This window comes from Triticum urartu, chromosome 7A (genome assembly GCF_056163025.1).
Source record: "Triticum urartu cultivar PI428250 chromosome 7A, HENAU_Tu73, whole genome shotgun sequence".
Taxonomy (NCBI): domain Eukaryota; kingdom Viridiplantae; phylum Streptophyta; class Magnoliopsida; order Poales; family Poaceae; genus Triticum; species Triticum urartu.
This window is the reverse complement of record NC_141879.1, coordinates 452,134,523-452,157,589: the sequence shown is the minus strand read 5'-3', so window position 1 is coordinate 452,157,589 and position 23,067 is coordinate 452,134,523.

The following is a 23,067-nucleotide window of genomic DNA, read 5'->3' as shown; positions in this document are numbered from 1 at the left end:
TCAGCCCCCACGCATATAATGCGGGGGTGTTCACAGAAGACGCATGTTCACACTTGATCCAATGTCTTGGTCCATTAAGGAGGTGATAGCGCAGCGAACTAGGCAACCAGACTATAATTCTTTAACACTTTCACTTAGCCAGAGGAGTTTGACAGTGGGGCTACTATATAGCCCCTGGTGGCTCTGCGCTCATCCGGATTCGGGACGCGTACATGCCTGGCCAGGAAACGACCCTTCGTTAAGGTGGGGGAATCCCGAAGATTCCGCTAGGTCATCGAGTGGTTGACCAGTCTCACGCTATATCATGACAGTCAGTTTTCGGCTTTCTCTACTGAGGTGCTCGTCCGGATGAACCAGGGCACAATCACAGTAGTTCTCCTGGTACCGCCTTAGCCGATAGAGCGGAACGTAAGGCAGCAAAACACAGGAGCCGGGCAAACCCAACATTTGACCAAAGACATGATTCGGAGCTGATGCATATAAGGCCAAACTCACGACGCCGAACACTCCCTAAGGTATTCAGTCTTTATGATGTAAACCGGGCCTAAACAGTGCCCTTTGTAATAAGCCCCTGGTGTCCAGGTACGTGCAATATTCTGACGTGGCCACATGCCAATACATCAGCATCCTTCTCAATTGTACTGAGAATCCGAGGGATATGTATCAACAAGGGATAGTGAAAAAGGTTTACGCAGGGTCTTAATCTAAAAAGAATCCTTGGAATGGGTCCCTGCTGCACGTCTGCGCCTGTGTCTCCGTTGTGTCGTATTCTGGATGGGTGTAGCACGATGATCATCTGAAAAAGAAAGGAACTTAATTGAAAAGTTGTCATGCAAAAGGTAGGTTATACTAAATAAACCATGTACAGTTCAAAATGTGTAAAGTTGAGCCTAATTGTCACTTGTTTGCGCGCAATTGAGCCCCCTGTATTGTAATAGGGATATAGCCATCAAACCTGTATCAATTACATATAGCTGCGCCGGGCTCGTCCAACCGCGTCCGTGACTTTAACGACCTGTCAGATGCTTTAGTTGGTGAGGTCATTTAGTGTGCGGCTGCCAAGGCAGCCGCACGGTCTTCCACGCGCAAGGAGCGCTCAATATTTCCATTTACTGTAATGATGCCACGTGGACCGGGAATCTTAAGCATGAGAGAACCGTAATGCGGTATTGCGTTAAAGCGAGCGAAAGATTCGCGTCCGAGTAGTGCTTGATAGCCACTTTGGAACGGAGCGATGTGGAACGTTAAATTTTCGCTGTGGAAGTTATCGGGAAAGCCGAATATAACCTCTAGTAGCAGGGAGCCCGTGCAATGGGCCTCTGGGCCTGGCGTTACTCCTTTAAAGGTAGTATTGCTGCGGCTAATTTTTGTTGGGTCTATCCCCATTTTGCGGACTGTGTCCTGATATATCAGGTTTAAACTGCTGTTGCCGTCCATCAGGACTCGTGTGAAGTGGTATCCGTCAATTATTGCGTCTAATACCAAGGTAGCGCATCCTGCACGCCGGATACTTGCCGAGTAATCCCGATGGTCAAAGGTGATCGGTTGGGACGACCAGTGGCAGAACTCCGCGGTGATAGGCCCTGGGGCATGTGTCACTAGGAGTGCCTCTTTGTTTCTCCCCTTTGTTACATGTAACACATTTACTGTATTGACTTATGGTGGGAATTTCTTCTGTTCCCCAGTGCTTTGCTTGCGAGGCTCGTCCTCGTTTTCGCTTGGTGTATCCCGCCCCTTATGTTCGGTGTTGAGCTTGCCGGACTGCTTGAAAACCCAACATTCTCTATGGGTATGATTTGCAGGCTTATCGGGGGTGCTGTGGATCTGACATATTTTATCCAGAATCTTGTTTAGGCTGGACAGTTCGTCTCTGTTGCCTTTGGAGGGCAGCTTTTGTTGACCTGGCCGAGAGCTTCTAAATCCGGCGTTTACCGTCTTGCTCTTTGGGTTGTCTTCTTTATTCCGGCGCTTGTTTTTGCTGCGTCGTGGTTTCCCGTTTTCGTCCCTGACTTCGGATGTACTTGGGTCACTGATGCTGCATCCGGCTAACCAGCTATCCTCGCCCGTGCAAAAGCGGGTCATGAGGCTTGTTAGTGCTGCCACTGTTCTCGGCTTTTCTTGGCCGAGGTGTCTGGCAAGCCATTCATCTCGAACGCTGTGCTTAAAAGCTGCTAAGGCTTCGGCGTCCGGGCAGTCAACTATTTGGTTCTTTTTAGTGAGGAACCTGTTCCAAAGCTTTTGGGCTGACTCTCCGGGCAGTTGAGTTATATGACTCAAATCGTCTGCATCCGGTGGTCGGACATATGTCCCTTGAAAATTTGCCCGAAAAGCATCTTCGAGCTCTTCCCAACTTCCAATGGAGTTTTCGGGGAGGCTTTTAAGCCAGTGCCGAGCTGGCCCTTTGAGCTTGAGGGGTAAGTACTTGATGGCGCGGAGATCGTCTCCTCGAGCCATATGGATATGGAGGATGTAGTCCTCAATCTAGACCCCAGGGTCTGTCGTTCCGTCGTACGCCTCTATGTTTACGGGTTTGAATCCCTCTGGAAATTCGTGGTCCAGCACCTCATCGATGAAACATAGGGGGTGTGCGGCACCCCTGTATTTGGGTGTACCGTGGTGTTGGGATGTTTGTTTTGTTGCATTGCATGCTCGAGCGCGCTTGCGTGGCCCGTAGATGGATCTGGCTGCGACATCCTTTTGATGCGAGCCCTCACGCGGATCGCGTACTGGCTTATGTGTGGCGAAGTTTGCCGCTCTATGTTGGCCACGAGGTCGTCTATCCGACCGGATGGACGTTTTGTTTTTTGATTGCGGGGGATCTAGGGCCTCCTCATCGAATTTAGGTAGCAACTTTCGCTTCGGGTAGCTCTTGGTGGGGCGATTACCACCGTACTTCGCTTCAGTGTTGAGTACTTCACTCGATTTGATTCTGAGTGTGTCTTGTGCAGCCCTGAGCCTTTGCTTCTGCTTTTTCAGACTCCTCGCAGTGGCAACAAGACTTTTATGGGTATTCTGTTGCTCCGGGTGCCTGTCTGGTGTGATGTTATCCGGACTATTATCTTCGACGGAGTCGGGTTGTTCGGTTTGATTCTCCGTGTTGCCGTGGTCGGACGATGGTTCAATGCCGTGTTTGTCGTCCGCTGGCTCGCCTTGCTCTATCGCTGGGTTTATATGATCGCTGCTTCTATCGAGGCAGGATTTGGAGCGGCGCTTACGCTGCCGCTTTGACTGCTTCTCGAGGGAACAACCCTTCGCTGCATCCTTCCGTTCTTCGTCGTTGTTTTCTTTGGGTGTGTCCACCATGCATACATCATATGATGAAGTGGGCGTCCAGTGCCCTGTGGGCAGTGGTTCCTGTTCGTCTCCTGCATCGTCGTCCATACCGTCGATGCCTTTAGAGTCGAATTCGAGCATGTCGGTCAAATCGACGACAGTGGCTACTAAGTGGGTGGTGGGTGGGCGGCGAATTTATTCGTCATCCGCATCCCAATTCTGCCGGACATGGTTCGACCAGGGCTCTCCTGACAGGGAGAGAGACCTTAATGAGTTCAGTATGTCGCCGACGGGCGAGTGCTGAAAGATATCCCCGGAGGTGAACTCCATGATCGGCGCCCAGTTGGATTCGATAGGCACGGGCGCAGGAGGTTCGGAGTCTGTGGCCGGGGAAGAATCCGGCAGTTTGGCGTCACGGCTCTTGTGAAGGGTAAGGTCGATACTCGGCTCGATCACCGATGAGGGTGCGGCCTCCGCAGTGAGGTCTATCCACCCGTCACTGGATGGCGCAACTGGCTCCGATTTGAGGGTCGGAGCGGTCGCCGGTGCGATCTCCCAAACACTGTCTGATGGTAGAGCTAAGTCGTGCTCATCGTGACCGTGCGGCACACTCGGCAAGGGCTCGAATCCGTCGAAGATCAAGTCTCCGTGGATGTCGGCCGTGTAGTTCAAGTTTTCAAATCTGACCTGATAGCCAGGGGCGTAGCTCTCGATCTGCCCTAGATGGCCAAGCGAGTTGGCCCGCAGTGCGAAGCCGCCGAATACAAAGATCTGTCCGGGGAGAAAAGTCTCACCCTGGACTGCATCGCTATCGATGATCGAAGGAGCCATCAAGCCTAATGATGACGACACAGAGGAACTCTCAACGAAAGCACCAATGTCGGTGTCAAAACCGGCGGATCTCGGGTAGGGGGTCCCGAACTGTGCGTCTAAGGCGGATGGTAACAGGAGGCAGGGGACACGATGTTTACCTAGGTTCGGGCCCTCTTGATGGAGGTAAAACCCTACGTCCTGCTTGATTATTCTTGGTAATATGAGTAATACAAGAGTTGATCTACCACGAGATCGGAGAGGCTAAACCCTAGAAGCTAGCCTATGGTATGATTGTATGTTGTCCTACGGACTAAAACCCTCTGGTTTATATAGACACCGAAGGAGGCTAGGGTTACACAAGGTCGGTTACAAAGGAGAAGATATGCATATCCATATTGCCTAGCTTGCCTTCCACGCCAAGTAGAGTCCCATCCGGACACGGGACGAAGTCTTCAATCTCGTATCTTCATAGTCCAACAGTCCGGCCAAAGGATATAGTCCTGCTGCCTGGAGACCCCCCTAATCCAGGACTCCCTCAGTAATACTAGCAAGAAAGTCTTTATATTCAGATTTGCGAGGTTCACTAACATTGCCCACTGCGGGAGTTTACAAGCAATATTAAAATCTTCTAGGTCCATGGTATATGATTTATCATAAAGATCAAATAAAACAGTGTGAGAATTGCGTGAGGATGTAAATTTAAACCTTCTCACAAAGGAGTCAGTTAGATAGTGATATTGCCGGCACTTATCTGACACGAAGTCCTCAAGATCAGCGTTACGCACATACGCGTCAAATTCATCCTTGATGCGTGCTTGGACCATAAACTCCTCTGACGACCATTCACAAGGCCGCACTTGTGCTTCCCTCGGTGGTTTGTCGTCTGGCTCATGTATCGCGAGCCTCGGTCCTTGGTTCCTTGAGGAACCACCTTGGTACATTTTCCTAAACATTTTTCTTTCTCTGAAAAATTTCTGAAATTTTTAGTGACTCAAAATAAAAGTGAACCAAACTCAACAAGATTGATAGCAACTACTCCTACAAGTGCCTAGAAGCCATATCATGTATTAAAACTACTTTTGACCACATAAATTTGACATGCAAGCTCAAGAACAGGGTCACCTAAGCAGCAAAAATTTGCAATAAGTAAAGCACTATAACAAAAAACTAATTGGACCATTGGAGGAGTCACATACCGAAGAAAAATTCCCCAAAGCAGTTTTGTGAATGGAGCTTTGAGCAAGGAGATCGAAAATGGCAGCAAGATGAGCTAGAACACGGGTTTGAGCTGTGGGAGGATTTTTTCTGGAGGAAGATGAAGTGTGTGGGTGTTGGAATAAGTGGAGGGGGCCCATGTGGGGTCCACGAGGTAGGGGGCGCGCCCTGGACCTTCGTGGCCAGGTGGTGTGGCCCCCTGGTGTGTTCTGAGTGCATGATATTCTTAAATATTCTACAAAAAAATCATATTTCATTTTCAGGACATTTGGAGAACTTCTATTTTCGAGATATTTTTTATTGCAAGGATAATTCAGAAAACAGACAGAAAATACTATTTTTGCTTTATTTAATCTAAATAACAGAAAGTAAAAGGAGGGTACAGAGGGTTGTGCTTTCTAACTTCATCCATCTCATGCTCATCAAAAGGAATCAAATAACAAGGTTGATCAAGTCTTGTTAACAAACTCTTTCTGAATTGCATGAAACCGAAGAATTTTCGAATAACACTAAGTTACCTCAACGGGGATATGAACGTCCCCAACAATAAGATTATCATATTTCTTCTTGACAATAGGAAGAGGAAATTCAAAACCTCTAATAGTAATCGTTGAAGTTTTTCCAATAGAATTGATACTGTGGACTTGAGGTTGTTTCCTCGAAAAGTGTACCGTATGCTCATTACCATTAACATGAAAAGTGACATTGCCTTTGTTGCAAACAATAACAGCCCCTGCCTTATTCAAAAAGGGTCTACCAAGAATAATAGACATACTATCGTCCTCGGGAATATCAAGAATAACAAAGTCCGTTAAAATAGTAACGTTTGCAACCACAACAGGCACATCCTCACAAATACCGACAGGTATAGCAGTTGATTTATCAACCATTTGCAAAGATATTTCAGTAGGTGTCAACTTATTCAAATCAAGTCTACGATATAAAGAGAGAGGCATAACACTAACACCGGCTCCAAGATCACATAAAGCAGTTTTAACATAGTTTCTTTTAATGGAGCATGGTATAGTTGGTACTCCTGGATCTCCAAGTTTCTTTGGTATTCCACCCTTAAAAGTATAATTAGCAAGCATGGTGGAAATTTCATCTTCCGGTATCTTTCTTTTATTTGTAACAATATCTTTCATGTACTTGGCATAAGGATCCATTTTAAGCATATCAGTCAAATGCATACGCAAAAAGATAGGTCTAATCATTTCAGCAAAGCACTCAAAATCCTCACCATCCTTTTTCTTGGATGGTTTAGGGGGGGAAAGGCATCAGTTTCTGAACCCATGGTTCTCTTTCTTTACTGTGCTTCCTAGCAATGAAGTCTCTCTTATCATAACATTGATTCTTTGGTTGTGGGTTATCAAGACCAACAACAGGTTCAATCTCTACATCATTGTTATTGCTAGGTTTAGCATCAAAATGAACATCATCATTAACATTATCACTAGGTTCATGTTCATTACTAGATTGTGTTTTAGTATCAGAAATAGAAATATCATTGGGATTCTCAGGTGTGTCAACAACAGGTTCACTAGAAGCATGCAAAGTCCTATCATTTTTCTTTTTCTTCTTCTTAGAAGGACTAGGTGTATCAACATTAGTTCTCTGAGAATCTTGCTCAACTCTCTTAGGGTGGCCTTCAGGATACAAAGGTTCCTGAGTCATTCTACCCCCTCTAGTCACAACTCTAACATCATTATCATTTTTCTTATTATTTAATTCATTGAGAAAATCATTCTGAGCTTTAAGCACTTGTTCTACTTGAGTGGTAACCATAGAAGCATGTTTACTAATAAGTTTTAGTACACCTTTAACTCTAGACATATAATCACTCAAGTGTTCAATCATATAAGAACTACGTTTCAATTGTCTAAGAACATAAGCATTGAAGTCTTCTTGTTTAATGATAAAATTATCAAACTCATCCAAGCACTGGCTAGCAAACTTAGTAGATGGGATTTCACCATTATCAAATCTATAGAGAGAATTTACCTTTACTACATGTGTCGGGTTATCAAGACCATGTATTTCTTCAATAGGTGGTAAATTCTTAACGTCTTCAGCTTTAATACCCCTTTCTTTCATAGATTTCTTTGCCTCTTGCATATCTCTAGGTGTAACATCCCAAAATCCTAAATTTTGGAATGTTATATAAATAGATAAATTTGATTGCTTGCTTGATTGATTGACTGAAATTGAGTGAAATTCGAAACTTTCTAAAAGTTAAATGAGAGGGAATAAAAGGACTTTCCCAAACTTTCATTTTTGCATTTATGATCTCCATGAATTCAAATTCTTTTCGCCATAAAACCCTGGAGAGAAGATGACATGACTTCTTCCATTTATTTAAATGAAAAGGGGTGTTGAAAATATTTGAATTTCATTTGAAAATATTTCCAGTTCTGAAACTTTAAGCAACTCAATGATTTTCATGAGAGAAGATAAAATGACTTCGTCAAAACATATGAAATATGAGTTGGGAGTTTCAAAGAAACTCAAATTTAAAATCCATTTGAAATTATTATTATTCAATTTGGGTTATTTGAGTTTTATTCAAATTATTTTTCTCCAAAAACAAAATACATGGAAAATAGGGTAACATGATTCCCTACAATAGAAAATTGGAGAGAAATTAATTTGAAATCATTTTGGTATTTTTAAAATGATTTTTAGTGGGTTTTACTGAATCAGTAGCATTGTTTGATTTATTCTCATTTTTGTAGATTTTATTTAAAGTTATAAAAATGCTCACGTTGTAGAAAATCTTTTTCTGAAAATTTTGATATATTATATGCCTATATAATACATTTATTTATTTCGTTTTATTTTTCTTTGTCTGGAAAAATGTTTTTTTTAAACTTCCTAGCTGGACCGGGCCAACTGGGCCCCAGCCAGCCGGCCCAGCCCAGTCCCACACGCCGTCTCTCTCCCGAGCGGGAGACCTGCCGCCGCACGCCATCGTCGCCTCAGCATCCGTGTCACCTCCGGACTCCGCGCCCGCCGCCTTTGCCCTGCCCCTCCTCCACGCAACACCTCACCCCCCTCTATATAAGCCTGCGCCGCCGTTGCCCTCTCTCTCTCTCTCTCTCTCTCTCTCTCTCTCTCTCGCCGCTGCTTCTGCCGCATCCCGCCGCCGCTGCATCTTGCGCGCACCGCGCCGCCGCCGCACCTCCCGTAGCTCGCCGCTCGCCTGCGCCACCGCGCCGCTCCCCGCGCCGCCCTTGCCCCTCGCCGCCGTTCCGCGTCGGAGCCGCCGCCTTGCCTCGCCCGCTCGCCGGAGCCGCGCCGCCCTCACGGGAGCTCGATCGGATCCGCCGCCGCCGGTTTATTCTCGCTAATCGGTATAAACCGCTGCTTGACCCGGTTTTTCTTTTCGGTTTTTTATTTTATTTTAATCGGTTTAGTTATTTAGGTTAGTTTAATTTATGGACGTTCGTCCGTTAGGTTCGGTAGCAAACGATTTCGTTCGTTAGTGTTCGGTAACGAACGCTCGCTATTTAGACTTTTTATTTTTATTTTTATTTTTCTGCCAGGGACCGGTTTGTGAATATATATATATATAGGAAAATGGTTGTGTACTCCTGGGAGTACGTACTCCCGCTTCTCATATACCACATAGATGAATCTTTTATACCACTTTATTATTTTTAATATACTTCATTAGTAATTATTAGATACCCCAAAATGAGTTCCATGAAAAAATTCATGTGAGTCTACATATTTGTAAATGTTTACGTATAAACTGATGTGTTTGTACGTTTCAACAGAACTCGTATTGGGGTATCTTAGAATATTTAATGAAGTATATTGAGAATAATAAAGAGGTATAATTAATGCGTATATGAGGTATATTGAGAATGGGAGTACATACTCCCAGGAGTACAGAAAAGGAGTCCTATATATTGGGGTATCTTATATATATATACATATACAGAATAGTCCCTGTTCTTCAAACGATCACAACTTTTTACTCGTTAGTCCAAATCCAACGAAACCAATGCCCACTTCTTCATTATGACCCCCTCTATCCAGTAAAACAACTTAAACATGTTTGTGAAAGTTTTAAAATTTGAATTAGAACATATTTGAATTCAAACTTCTTTTGATCATAACTTGAGTTTTATAACTCCGTTTGAGTTGATTCTTTTTGCAAATCGAGGCTCTTGACATAAACTTTCTGATAAGGCCAAATACACATAATTTTGGTACTGTTAGAAATTGTTTTTTGTTGCAAAGAGTTATTTGCTTGGTTTTGATGCTTTCCGAATTGTCTTCTTCGTTCTTCCCGATCTTTTGAGTGATTGCTTATGTGTGGTTACTATTGATTGCTTACGATACATTAACCGGAGTGTGACAAGTAGACCTATCAAGAGTTATGAGTGCGAATCATCTTCATCAACAGTACAGCCAAGTTCACACTTTGATCATATCCCTTTCATACCAGATTTTATGCATTAGTTTCACCCTCAAACATTGCATGGTTAGGAATTTGATAACATGTGGGTATCGGGAAGTAGTTGATGAGGTAGGAACCAATTGCCCTGCATTCAAACCCTGGGAGTTACTTTTACGTTATGCTCATATTGCTATGCTATGCTCGTAGACGTGGATTGGTTTGAGAGAATTCATGACAGATGTGAGAGTTATTATTTAATGGTTAACTTAAGGTGGCTACTTTAATACACATTTGGGTGGATTGGTTGGGGCACCCTGGAGCACCCAGTGGTTTGCCCGGGCACCTGGAGAACCCAGTGTTTTCCCAAGGGGATCCCGGAGGACCCGTGTGATCACCCTATGGATTGCCACCCAGGCTCAAAGGGATCATAAGATTATTCATGGTAGAAACTTCCGTGTGCAGCCACAAGCCATTATGGGCTCTGGCATAGTTGAGTAAGTTGCGTGAAGCTCTTGAAGAGGTGGATCGGCAGGTAGAGGGATGTAGGTTGGTATGGTATGCCCGGAGTAAAGAGTTAATGTTTCTGAAAGACTGTGTCTCGGTCATCCATTTCTCAAACACCATGTAGTGCGAGAAATCCAACAGAGGAGATCGAGTCTTGTGGGGAAAAGTGTGCAAACCTCTGCAGAGTGTACAATCTAATCATGGTTAGCCGTGTCCCCGGTTATGGACAATCTTGAGTCTCTGGTACTTGGATTATCATATTGATCTCATCACGTTACTTAAATAATTTGTTGGGTTATTGATGTTAATTTGGGATTGAGTTGGAGGAACCTTCTCAATATTTATCAACCAACCTTGTAGTTAAATAAATCTATTCCTTTGTTGTAGGGAAAAATTGGCTTTGCGCAAAAACATTATAACCATAGAGCTTTTCCACCAGCCAAATATGCATGTAGTGATAGTTATTACTCATCATTATCCTCTGGTGTGAATTTTCTAGTACATTCAATGTACTGACCTTTGTGGCTGCATGTTGCAGGATTCTTACGACGAGTAAGTGATACGTTAGGGTTACGATTTCTACACTCAACTTTGTCGTTGGTGTTGATGGGAATCCACAACCTTGTTGTTACTTCCGCTATTTGGATTGAGGTAATAGTATTTATGTTATTTTATACATGTGATTTACCTCCGTTATAAATCCTCGAGTACTATGTGTGTCAGCATACCGATCCAGGGATGACACTTAAGCACAGAGACTTGACCGTCTGAGGTCGGGTCGCTACACCAGGACTGAGAAATAGAATACCCCTTTTCTTCGGAGTTGGCTTAGGAGTTGGTTCAGGAAGTGTCCAATCATTATCATTACTCAACATATTATTCAATAGCAATTCAGCTTGATCAACAACTCTTTCCCTGAAAACACAACCAGCACAACTATCCAGGTGGTCTCTGGAAGCATCAGTTAGTCCATTATAAAAGATATCAAGTATTTCATTTTTCTGGAGAGGATGATCATGCAAAGCATTAAGTAATCGGAGAAGCCTCCCCTAAGCTTGTGGGATACTCTCTTCTTCAATTTGCACAAAATTATATATTTCCCTTAAGGCAGCTTGTTTCTTATGGGCGGGGAAATATTTAGCAGAGAAATAATAAATCATATCCTGGGGACTACGCACACAACCAGGATCAAGAGAATTAAACCATGTTTTAGCATCACCCATTAATGAGAACATAAATAACTTAAGGATATAATATTAACAAATTTTTTCCTCATTAGTGAATAGGGTGGCTATATCATTCAATTTAGTAAGATGTGCCACAACAGTTTCAGATTCAAAGCCATAAAAAGGATCAGATTCAACCAAAGTAATTATCTCAAGATCGACAGAAAAATCATAATCCTTATCAGAAATACAGATAGGTGAAGTAGCAAAAGCAGGGTCATATTTCATTCTAGCATTCAAAGATTTTTCTTTCAGCTTAGCTAACAGTTTCTTAAGATCATATCTATCTTTGCAAGCTAAAAGATCTCTAGAAGTTTCTTCATCCATAACATAACCCTCAGGCACATTAGGCAATTCATATCTAGGGGGAGAATCTTCATCATCACTTTCATCAATATTATCAGTTTCAATAATTTCATTCTTTCTAACCCTAGCAAGTTGTTCATCAAGAAATTCACCTAGTGGCACAATATTATTAAGCATAGAAGTAGTTTCATCATAAGGATCATGCATAGCAGAAGTGGCATCATCAATAACATGCAACATATCAGAATCAATAGCAGGAGTAGGTGTCGCAAGTTCACTCAAAACAGAAGGTGAATCAAGTGAAGAGCTAGATGGCAGTTCCTTACCTCCCCTCGTAGTTGAGGGAAAAATCTTGGTTGTTTCATCTTTCAAGTTCCTCATAGTGATCAACAGATATAAATCCCAAGTAACTCAAAGAATAGAGCTATGATCCCCGGCAACGGCGCCAGAAAATAGTCTTAATAACCCACAAGTATAGGGGATCACAAAAAATTTCGAGGGTAGAGTATTCAACCCAAATCTATTGATTCAACACAAGGGGAGACAAAGAATATTCTCAAGTATTAACAGTTGAGTTGTCTTTTCAACCGCACCTGAAAGACTTAATATCTGCAGTGAAGTATTTAGTAGCAAAGTAATAAGGAAGTAACGGTAATGGTGGCAATGGAAAAGTAACTAAGCAAAGATCACTACGTAAAAAAACTCGTAGGCAATGGATCAGTGATGGATAATTATGTCGGATGCGATTCCTCATGCAACAGTTACAACATAGGGTGACACAGAACTAGCTCTAGTTCATCAATGTAATGTAGGCATGTATTCTGAATATAGTCATACGTGCTTCTGGAAAAGAACTTGCATGACATATTTTGTCCTACCCTCCCGTGGTAGCGGGGTCCTATTGGAAACTAAGGGATATTAAGGCCTCCTTTAAATAAAGTACCGGAACAAAGCATTAACACTTAGTGAATACATGAACTCCCCAAACTACGGTCATCACCGGGAGTTGTCCCGATTATTGTCACTTCGGGGTTACCGGATCATAACACATAGTAGGTGACTATTGACTTGCAAAATAGGATCAAGAACTCACATATATTCATGGAAACATAATAGGTTCAGATCTGAAATCATGGCACTCGGGCCCTAGTGATAGTCATTAAGCATAGCAAAGTCATAGCGACATCAATCTTAGAACATAATGGATACTAGGGATCAAACCCTAACAAAACTAACTCGATTACATGATAAAGCTCATCCAACCCATCACCGTCCAGCAAGCCTACGATCGAATTACTCACGCACGGCGGTGAGCATCATGAAATTGGTTATGGAGGAAGGTTGATGATGACGATGGCGACAGATTCCCCTCTCCGGAGCCCCGAACGGACTCTAGATCACCCCCCCCCCCCCCCCGAGAGAGATTAGGGCTTGGCAGCGGCTCCGTATCATAAAACGTGATGAATCCTTCTCTTTGATTTTTTTCTCCCCGAACGTGAATATATAGAGTTGGAGTTGACATCGGTGGAGCCTCAGCGGGCCCATGAGGCAGGGGGCGTGCCCTGCACCCTCATGGACAGGGTGTGGACCCCCTGGTGTCGATGCTTTCGCCAGTATTTTTGTTAGTTCCAAAATATCTCCGTGAAGTTTCAGGTCATTCCGAGAACTTTTATTTCTGCACACAAAAATAACACCATGGCAATTCTGCTGAAAACAGCATCAGTCCGGGTTAGTTCCATTCAAATCATGCAAGTTAGAGTCCAAAAAAGGTCAAAAGTGTTTGGAAAAGTAGATACGATGGAGACGTATCAAGCATCGTAGCCCCAAACCTTAAGAAACGACAACTTGGGTTTCTTGCCAAACCACGGTCCATATGGTGTCGTCTCAACGGATTTCAATGGTGCCCTATTTAACATGAATGCAACCGTCTCTAAAGCATAACCCCAAAACGATAGCAGTAAATCAGTAAGAGACATCATAGATGGCACCATATCTAATAAAGTGCGATTACGACATTCGGACACACCGTTACGCTGTGGTGTTCCAGGTGGCGTGAGTTGCGAAACTATTCCGCATTGTTTCAAATGAAGACCAAACTCGTAACTCAAATATCACTACTGCAGGATGCTGCTAACGCGACACTATGATTAGAGACCCTTCGAGAAACTGTGTGCGATGCAATGATCGCAAACGGTGGTGTAGGAAAACCATCAGAAATGTATAAAACATTTGTGATGACGGATGCATCAAACACAGTTCAGATTATAGTTGCGTGTGTGATGAGGGGCATACGGTTGATCTGTATGAACTGTTTGCGATGAGACAGAACAACAGAAACGGGCAACCAGATCAAGGTGTGTGCGATATACGGCATACAGTTCACTCTGATGAACCGTTTGCGATGTGTGTGACAAGATGTGTGTGATACCCGGCAAACAGGTCGGTAATCAGAATTGTGTGTGATCATTATAGATAGCCCATACGGTCTTTTTTGTGAATGGTGTGCTTGTCAGGGCACATAGTTCAACAAACCAACCTGTTGGTGATAATGTAGAAGATCTCTGTCGAATACATATTACTAACTGTCTGCGGTGAGATTGACAGGATAAATAGAGATATATACGGTCTGCTTAATTTAGTCCTTCTTCTTGTTGTTCTTGTTGATGGCCCCGCGACATCGTCTTGGCGAGGACGCTTCTTGCCGCCGACCGTTGTCTTTTCATCGCCACCGCCGTCATCATCGTCGTTGCTGTCGTCGTCGTCCTCCTCCTTGTTCGACCATTCCTCCTCATCATCATCGTCGTCCTCTTCTTCGTCCTCCGACGGCTCCTCGTCCATCTGGTTGTCGTCTGACGACTCCGGAGGCGGCGTCCCTTCCATAAACCGGATATAATTGAGGTCTGGGCTCGACGCCGGACTCATGGAAGACGAGCGGGATGATTCCGATGTTGACCTATCATCGGGCGCCAGATTGCTGGTCGAACTGTCATCCTCGCTATCGCTCAACATGGCTGCAGAGTGTGTGCCAGTGTGTAGCACGGCCTGCCGGGGACGATGAAGATGGTGGACACTTAAGCGGGGTATGCAGAGAAGAGGAACTGCCAATTAAAGCGGGGATTGAAGTGGGGGTTGACGTATTATCTAACTGCTGATATAATCAACCATAATTATTTGTACTCAGTCGCTCCAAATTCCTGGGGTTGCACATGACTCCTATTGGCTATTTGGCTGGTTTCCTTTTTCAGGACAAAAACAAGGAACGACTTTTGGGATTATGCACCGGTACCGGTACGAACGGAGTACGACAGTTGGCAAGCAATACATTGAGCTCTTCTTATTGATAAAGCCGGTAATAATCAAACTAGAAAGGAAAAGAAAAAAGACAAAGAAAAATATATGCATGAATCTTCATGTAACATCAATGGCATATATAGGACCTGGATGTGCATTACTTAGAGCACATCTAGATGTGCTTTAGCAATGCTGTCAAACAAAACCCCTAATCATCATTACAAACAGCGCATAGAACATGGCTAATGCGACAACCACAACTACACATGCTAGTTCCTTCTTGTCTCTTGCTTTCATCTGTTGCCTGTAATGGATTCTTTCTTGCTTCATCATACTAATTGTACATTCCAGATCAGCCAGTTTCTTCTTCAGCTTTACGTTATATTCTGCGAGCTTGGTGATAACACTCCGAGCCCTGCCATGCCATTCTTCATCTAGCCAGTTAACAAAGGCACAAGCCTCATATCCCTGCCAATGTTAAATGGTATTCTGGATGAGCGGTGGCATTAACTGAAGTAAAATAATGAACTTAATTAGCACTAACCTCTAAGGGACAACTGAGAAACCGCCTGCCAATGTCGAATCCCTCCGTGCATACACGTCGAGTGGGAGTGTGCCCGTGCACACAACTCAGCTTTTGGTACTTCTCGCTGGCACAAAACTCGGAGTCGAACTCGTGTTGCGCGAGTCTGGAGTCAAGCTCCGGATCTGGCGACAGATCGCTTTCCTGGGAGGTCATTCAGGATGGATTCAGCAAGGAGCCATACTTTGGACATGGTAAAAAAGATCGGGATAGGTTGGAACTTGACAGGACGATTCAGATCCGTAGTACACCTGCCTTCTGATGACCTTAGGCAAGTGCTCCGCGGCAACCGCCATCGTGGCGGCAATATGAGCAGGAGCAGCCGCACCGAAACCATCAGCACCACTCATCTCCATTCCCCCAATGTCAGCGCAACGCGAGGGAATTTGGAGGCTATGTAGGGATTTGGGGGAAATGTGGAAATTGTGGAGATAAGCTAACGATCGGGAACTACTAATGGCACTATATATATGTTGTATATGGCACACTGTTTGTACATGTCGTTTGTGTTAGGTATTACAACGTCACACACGATTTCCGCACCAAACCGTGTGAGAAGACAATGTAGGTTAGACACGGTTGCCGTTACATAACCGTATGTGATATACTACCATGTCCATATAATTGAGTTACGGTGAGATACCGTGTAAACAGCCGCTCCGCGGATATCCATATAAAAAACAGGCGCTCTGCATATAGAGATGGCGGCGGCGGCCTAGGCAGCGGCTACCGGAGAAGAGGTCAATCCTCGGCCGGTGGGCGGTGGTGGCGTCATAGGAGGTCAATCCTCGTTCTGCGGCAGGAAATAGGAGGAGCTCAACCATCGAGGTTGGCGGCGGCGTGATTCGAGCACATCCATCGTGGTTGATGGCGGGATAGTGGAGGTCGAACTTCAGGCGACATCCGCACTAAGCATTGCTCCTCGGCCCTGCTGTCTCGGCGTGCTGCCGCATCGCGCTTGTCTGTCTGCTGGGTGGAGGTCACTGCGCGGCTAATTAATTAAGGTATTCTTTTCGTGAGTGGCTAAATTTAGGTATTCAATTCCTAAGTGTAGTGTTGTACTAGTACTCTGCGTGTAAATTGACTGGCCATTAATTTTTGTCATAGCACGTCTGGATAACAAGATGGAGCGCCCTCAATAATTATTAAAATAAAACCTTGTGATTTATGCACGCATCTTTCGACAACAATTAATCCATGTATTAATGTTGTTGTTTTGTTTTTAATTACCATTCGTGTGCTGCAGATGGAACGATCTCGATGGATGAAGAATCGGAAAACCGCAGATTTTATCAGTGGCGTGATAGAGTTCGTGAATTTGCCTGAAAGTACAAAGAGGAGAATTGGTGATGCGGATTACATCCTGTGTCCATGTACTGATTGTGCCAATACAGAGTCACATGAAGTTGCAGATGTCCAGATGCACTTAGTCTCTAGGGGATTCATGGATGGATATACACGTTGGACTAGACACGGTGAAGAGGAGGTCATGGATGAAGATACCCAGGGCAGCGAGATTCCAAACCCCGATCAGTGTCACATGGATGTTAAATCTAACATTGGGGCAGAGGTGTCAAGCTACCAATGGAACACCGAAAAGCCGAAATGCCCACTGGAAAACCAACACATAGACGCAGATGACGATGATCTTCATATGCCAGATTTTGCTGCTACGATTGCAGATTTCGAGGGCCCAGATAAGCATATGATTGGGTACAAGGATCTGCCAACCATTGATGCGGACTCCAAGAAAGAATTGTATCCAGTTTGCAAAAATAAATATTCCAGTTTGAGTGCCACCATGGCGCTTCTCAGATTTAAAGCAACAAACGGTCTATCAAACAAGGGCTTCACAGAGATGTTAGGTCTTTTGAAAGAAATTCTCCCGGAAGATAATGTGCTCCCCAGAAGCACGAATGAAGCGAAGAAAATTGTTTGCCCATTGGAACTTCAAGTATAGAAGATACACGCTTGTGTGAATGATTGTATATTGTACCGTGGTGAGTACAAAGATTTTCATGCATGTCCCACATGCAAGCATGCACGAAACAAGCGCAGGAGAGCAAAGGACAAGTACAAATTGGACGACAAGATCAAGACAGGAGTCACATTCAAGGTTGTTTGGTACTTGCCTTTAATTCCAAGGTTGAGGCGTTTGTTTGCAAACCCTAGAGAGGCAAAGAGGTTGCGGTGGCATCATGATGAGCGAATTGTCGATAGGTATACGAGGCACTCGAAAGATGGGGCTCGGTGGGAATTAATCGACAAAAAGTTTGAAAATTGTGCCAAGGATCCTAGAAGTATAAGGCTCGGGGAGTGTACTGGCGGGATGAATCCTTTTGGCGATATGAGCACCAATCACACACATGCCCTGTGACGCCCCCAATTCAATCGTACACTAATCATACACGCAAACGTGTACGATCAAGATCAGGGACTCACGGGGAGATACCACAACACAACTCTACAAATAAAATAAGTCATACAAGCATCATATTACAAGCCAGGGGCCTCGAGGGCTCGAATACAAGATCTCGATCATAGACGAGTCAGCGGAAGCAACAATATCTGAGTACAGACATAAGTTAAACAAGTTTGCCTTAAGAAGGCTAGCACAAACTGGGATACAGATCGAAAGAGGCGCACGCCTCCTGCCTGGGATCCTCCTAAACTACTCCTGGCCGTCGTCAGCGGGCTGCACATAGTAGTAGGCACCTCCCGAGTAGTAGCAGTCGTCATCGAAAGTGGCGTCTGGCTCCTGGGCTCCATCATCTGGTCGCAGCAATTGGGTATAGAAAGGGAGAAAAGAGGGAGCAAAGCAACCGTGAGTACTCATCTAAAGTACTCGCAAGCAAGGAGCTACACTACATATGTATGCATTGGTATCAAATGGAAATGGGGGTATCATATGTGGACTGAACTGCAGAATGCTGGAATAAGAGGGGGATAGCTAGTCCTTTCGAAGACTACGCTTCTGTTAACCCCCATCTTGCAGCAGAAGAAGAGAGTATATGGTAAGTTCACCAAGTAACATCGCATAGCATAATCCTAACCAATGATCCTCTCCTCGTCGCCCTGTTAGAGAGCGATCACCGGGTTGTAACTGGCACTTGAAAGGGTGTGTTTTATTAAGTATCTGGTTCTAGTTGTCATAAGGTCAAGGTACAACTCCAAGTTGTCCTGTTACCGAAGATCACGGCTATTCGAATAGTTTAACTTCCCTGCAGGGGTGCACCACATTTCCCAACACGCTCGATCCCCTTTGTCCGGACACACTTTTCTGGGTCATGCCCGCCCTCGGAAGATCAACACGTCGCAGCCCTAGCTAGGCACAACAGAGAGGTCAACACACCGATCCAAATCCTATGGCGCAGGGGTCTGGGCCCATTGCCCATTGCACACCTACACGTTGCGTACGCGGCTGGTGAGTAGACCTAGCAGCATCCATTACAAAGGAAGTTGTGTTACGCGGTCCAACCCGGCGCGTGCCGCTTAGTCGCTGACATCATGAAGGCTTCGGCTGATACCACGACGTCGAGTGCCCATAACTGTCCCCGCGTAGTTGGTTAGTGCGTATAGGCCAGTACCAGACTCAAATCAAATACCCAGATCTCGTTAAGCGTGTTATTTTGAAGTAACCACGAATGCCGACCAGGGCCAGGCCCACCTCTCTGCTAGGTGGTCTCAACCTGCCCTGTCGCTCCGCCTCAAAGTAACAGACGGGGACCGTCGGGAACCCAGGCCGACCATTACCTGGGTAGAACCACCTGCCCCTTCAGCCCCCTCATGAGAATCACTTGCGGGTACTCAACGAGCCGACCCGACTATAGTCACCACCTGTATAGTATGTATATATGTAGGTATTTACCCATGATCAACACCCGACGTGATCACGGCTCGATAGTATAGCATGGCAGACTGACAAGAATGTAGGGCCACTGATGATAATCTAGCATCCTATACTAAGTATTTAGGATTATAGGTAAGGTATCAACAGTTGTAGCAACAATGACAGGCTATGCAACAGAATAGGATTAACGGAAAGCAGTAACATGCTGCACTACTCTAATGCAAGCAGTAGAGAGAAGAGTAGGCGATATCTGGTGATCAAGGGGGGGGGCTTGCCTGGTTGCTCTGGCAAGGAGGGGTCATCGACACCGTAGTCGAACTGGGTGTCACCGGTAGTCTCGGGGTCTACCGGAAAGAAGTAACGGATGGGGAATACAATAAATAATAAAGCAATCAAGGTATCACAAAGCACAACAAGACAATTACGTGGTGCTAGAGGTGACCTAATGCGGTACTAAGTGACACCGGCAAAGGGGGGAAACATCCGGGAAAGTATCCCCAGCGTTTCGCGTTTTCGGACAGATGAACCGGAGGGGAAATTTGCGTGTTCGCTATGCTAGGGATGTGTGGCGGATGAATGGGTTGCATATCTGGAATCGTCTCGTCGTTCTGATCAACTTTCATGTACAAAGTTTTTCCATCCAAGTTACGAATTATTTTATATTAATTTAAGTTTTAAAATTTTCTAAATTATTATTATTAATTTAATTCGAAAATGGCATTACTGCATCAGCATGACGTCATCAGTCAACAGAGGTGTTGACTGGGTCAAGCTGGCATGTGGGGTCCGTATGTCATTGACTGTTCAGGCTAATCAAGGTTTTAATTAGGTTAACTAGTGATTAGGTTAATCTAATCAGAATTAATTAAGTTAATTGATCCTTTAATTAATTAATTAATTAATTAACATTTTAATTATTTAGTTTTTATTTCTTTTTTTCATTCCTTTTTTTAAACGTTTTAGGGGACGGCCCCACTTGTCATTGGGCCAAAGGGATTTACAGGCGCCGGGTGCAGAGGGCAAACGGGCGCGGGCGCCGGGTCGCCAGGACATGGGCGAACCCGCCAGCCGTCGTGGGAGCCCGCCGAGGAGGGCGTGGCCGTGCGACTAGAGGCGGGGCAGTGACGGCGGACCAGCTGCAGGGGGACGGCATGGATGTGGCGCAGCCGGGGTGGGGCGAGGCGAGGCGCCGTCGCGGGCACAGGGGGCGGCCAAACAAGGCCGCGGTGTGGGTGGCCATGACAAGGCATGCGCGAGCGTGCGCGCGGCCGTGGGCGTGCACGAGGGGCGGCGAGCACAGCTACGGGGAGGACGACGTGCGCTGTGACCTGCGGGGAAAGAGGAGGGGAGGTAGCGGTGCTCACGGCAGGGCACGGCCAAGAGCAGCAAGGGGGGCGATGGCGTGACCGACACGGTGGTGTGCGTGCGTACGGTCGGCCTCAAGCAGAGGCAGGGAAGGAGGAGGACGAGGCCGTGGCCTCACCGGGATTCGTAGGGACGGGGCAGCGGTGCGTGAGGAGGAGGACGGGGACAAGCGGCAGAGAGGAAGCAGGTCGGCGGGGTGGCTCCGGCGTCGTGGCCTCCGGCGAGGTCCTCGGGCGGCGGCAACGGTGGGATGAGCTCCCAACAGGCGACGGCGCGAGGACGGCGCATGTAGGAGGCGAGGACAAGCGCGAGGGGGTCGATGACGGAGTGGCAGAGGCCGCGACGGGGTGGCATCTCCGGGCGGCGACGGGGTCCAACGGCATCGGAGGCGATCACGGTGAGTGCTGGCGATGGGTTGGGGGCGCCGTGCCCGAATCAGTTCGGGCAGAGGGGGTTGCGAGGAGCGAGTGGAGTGGGGAGTGGGGGTTTCGCCTGGATCCAGATTGGATCGGGAGGGGGAAGAGGGAGTGGCGACATGGGGAAAAGTGGGGGAGGACGTGTGCGGTCGGGGGGGTTAGGGTTTCCCCCCGGAGGGGATATGGAGGGGGGTTTGGGCTGGCCGGTTGCTGGGTTGGCCGGCTGTGTGGCCAGTTGGGCCACCTGGCCTAGGGGAGAGGGGGGGTCTCTTTTCCTCTTTCATTGTTTTTGTTTTATTTTCTAATTTTGTTTTCTTTTAGTCTTTAATGTATTTTAGTTTAATTAAAATACAAAAGAAACTCCTAAATTAGTATTATCTTTTAACCCAGTGCCACAAAAAGTTTGACCCCCAATTAAGATGTTTTAATATTTCATAATTTATAAAAGGCATTTAATTAATGTTTTAGCTGTTGTTTTAATTACTTCAGTGCATTTAACTATCTTATATAAATGTGGTTACTCCACCAGTATTACCTATGATTTATTTGCCACGTTTAGAACATTTTTGTTTTAACATTTGAAACCCTTTATTGTTTGACTTTACTTTAAATTTGAATTTGACTGAATTTGAAACAGTGCGACTTTTAACAAAAGCAACCGAGGTGACATGGCATCATTAGAAGAGGGTTATTGTATCTTAATTATTCGGGCGTTACATGGCCGGTGCTTCTGTGCATATATAACCTAGCTCCTTGGTTGTGTATGAAGAAAAAATACATTATGATGTCAATGATTATCCAAGGCCCAAAGCAACCTGGAAATGACATCGAAATTTACTTTCAGCTACTGGTAGAAGAACTGCTGACATTGTGGATAGATGCGCCTGCTGTAAAATGTTATGATGCTTACAGAAAGGAGATTTTCAATCTACATGCCATGCTGGTGCACACCATTCAAGATATGCCGGAATTAGGCAACACATCGGGGCAAAAAACAAGGGGAGAAGAAGGGTGTGTCACATGCATGGATAGGACAGCTAGCAGAAGACTTCCCAACTCGCACAAAACAATGTATTTGCGTTATCGTAGGTTCTTACAGAAAAATCACCCATACCAAAAGATGAAAGCTGAATTTGATGGTACGGCAGAGGAAGCTGCAGCCCCAAGACCCTATGAAGGGGTGGTGGTCAACAACATGGCTAAAAAAATTAATGTTGTGCTTGGCAAGAACCACCCTTTGACGGTGAAACTAACACCTAAGGATCAAGTGTTTAAGAAGAAATCGGTGTTCTGGAAATTACCTTACAGGGAGATTCTACATGTACGTCACTGCATCGATGTCATGCACGTAGAGAAGAACATATGTGAAAGCATCCATGGTACTCTGCTCAGGATTAAAGGTAAAAGAAAGGATGGTGACGGTTCACGGCTCGATATGCTTGCTGATCAATCACAACGCAAGAGTGAAGCAGAAGATGATGACAAATTCATCAAAGCTCGCCAGAGTTACAATTTCAGTACAAAAGAAGCAACACAGTTCTTCACCTATTTGTTGTCAGTTAAGACACCCTCTTCCTACTCCTCAAACATCAGAAGTCTCGTGGATGTGAGCTCAGGTAAAATGAAGTTGGGACACATGAAGTCACTTGATTGCCATGTAATGTTGACACAAATCCTCCCGGTGGCCATCAAGAATCTGATGGACAAAGATATAAGAAACACACTCGTTGACCTCTGTGATTTCTTCAACCAACTATGGCAGAAAGTTGTAGATCCTGAAGAGTTGGATCATATGCAAGATGATATTGCAAGAATATTGT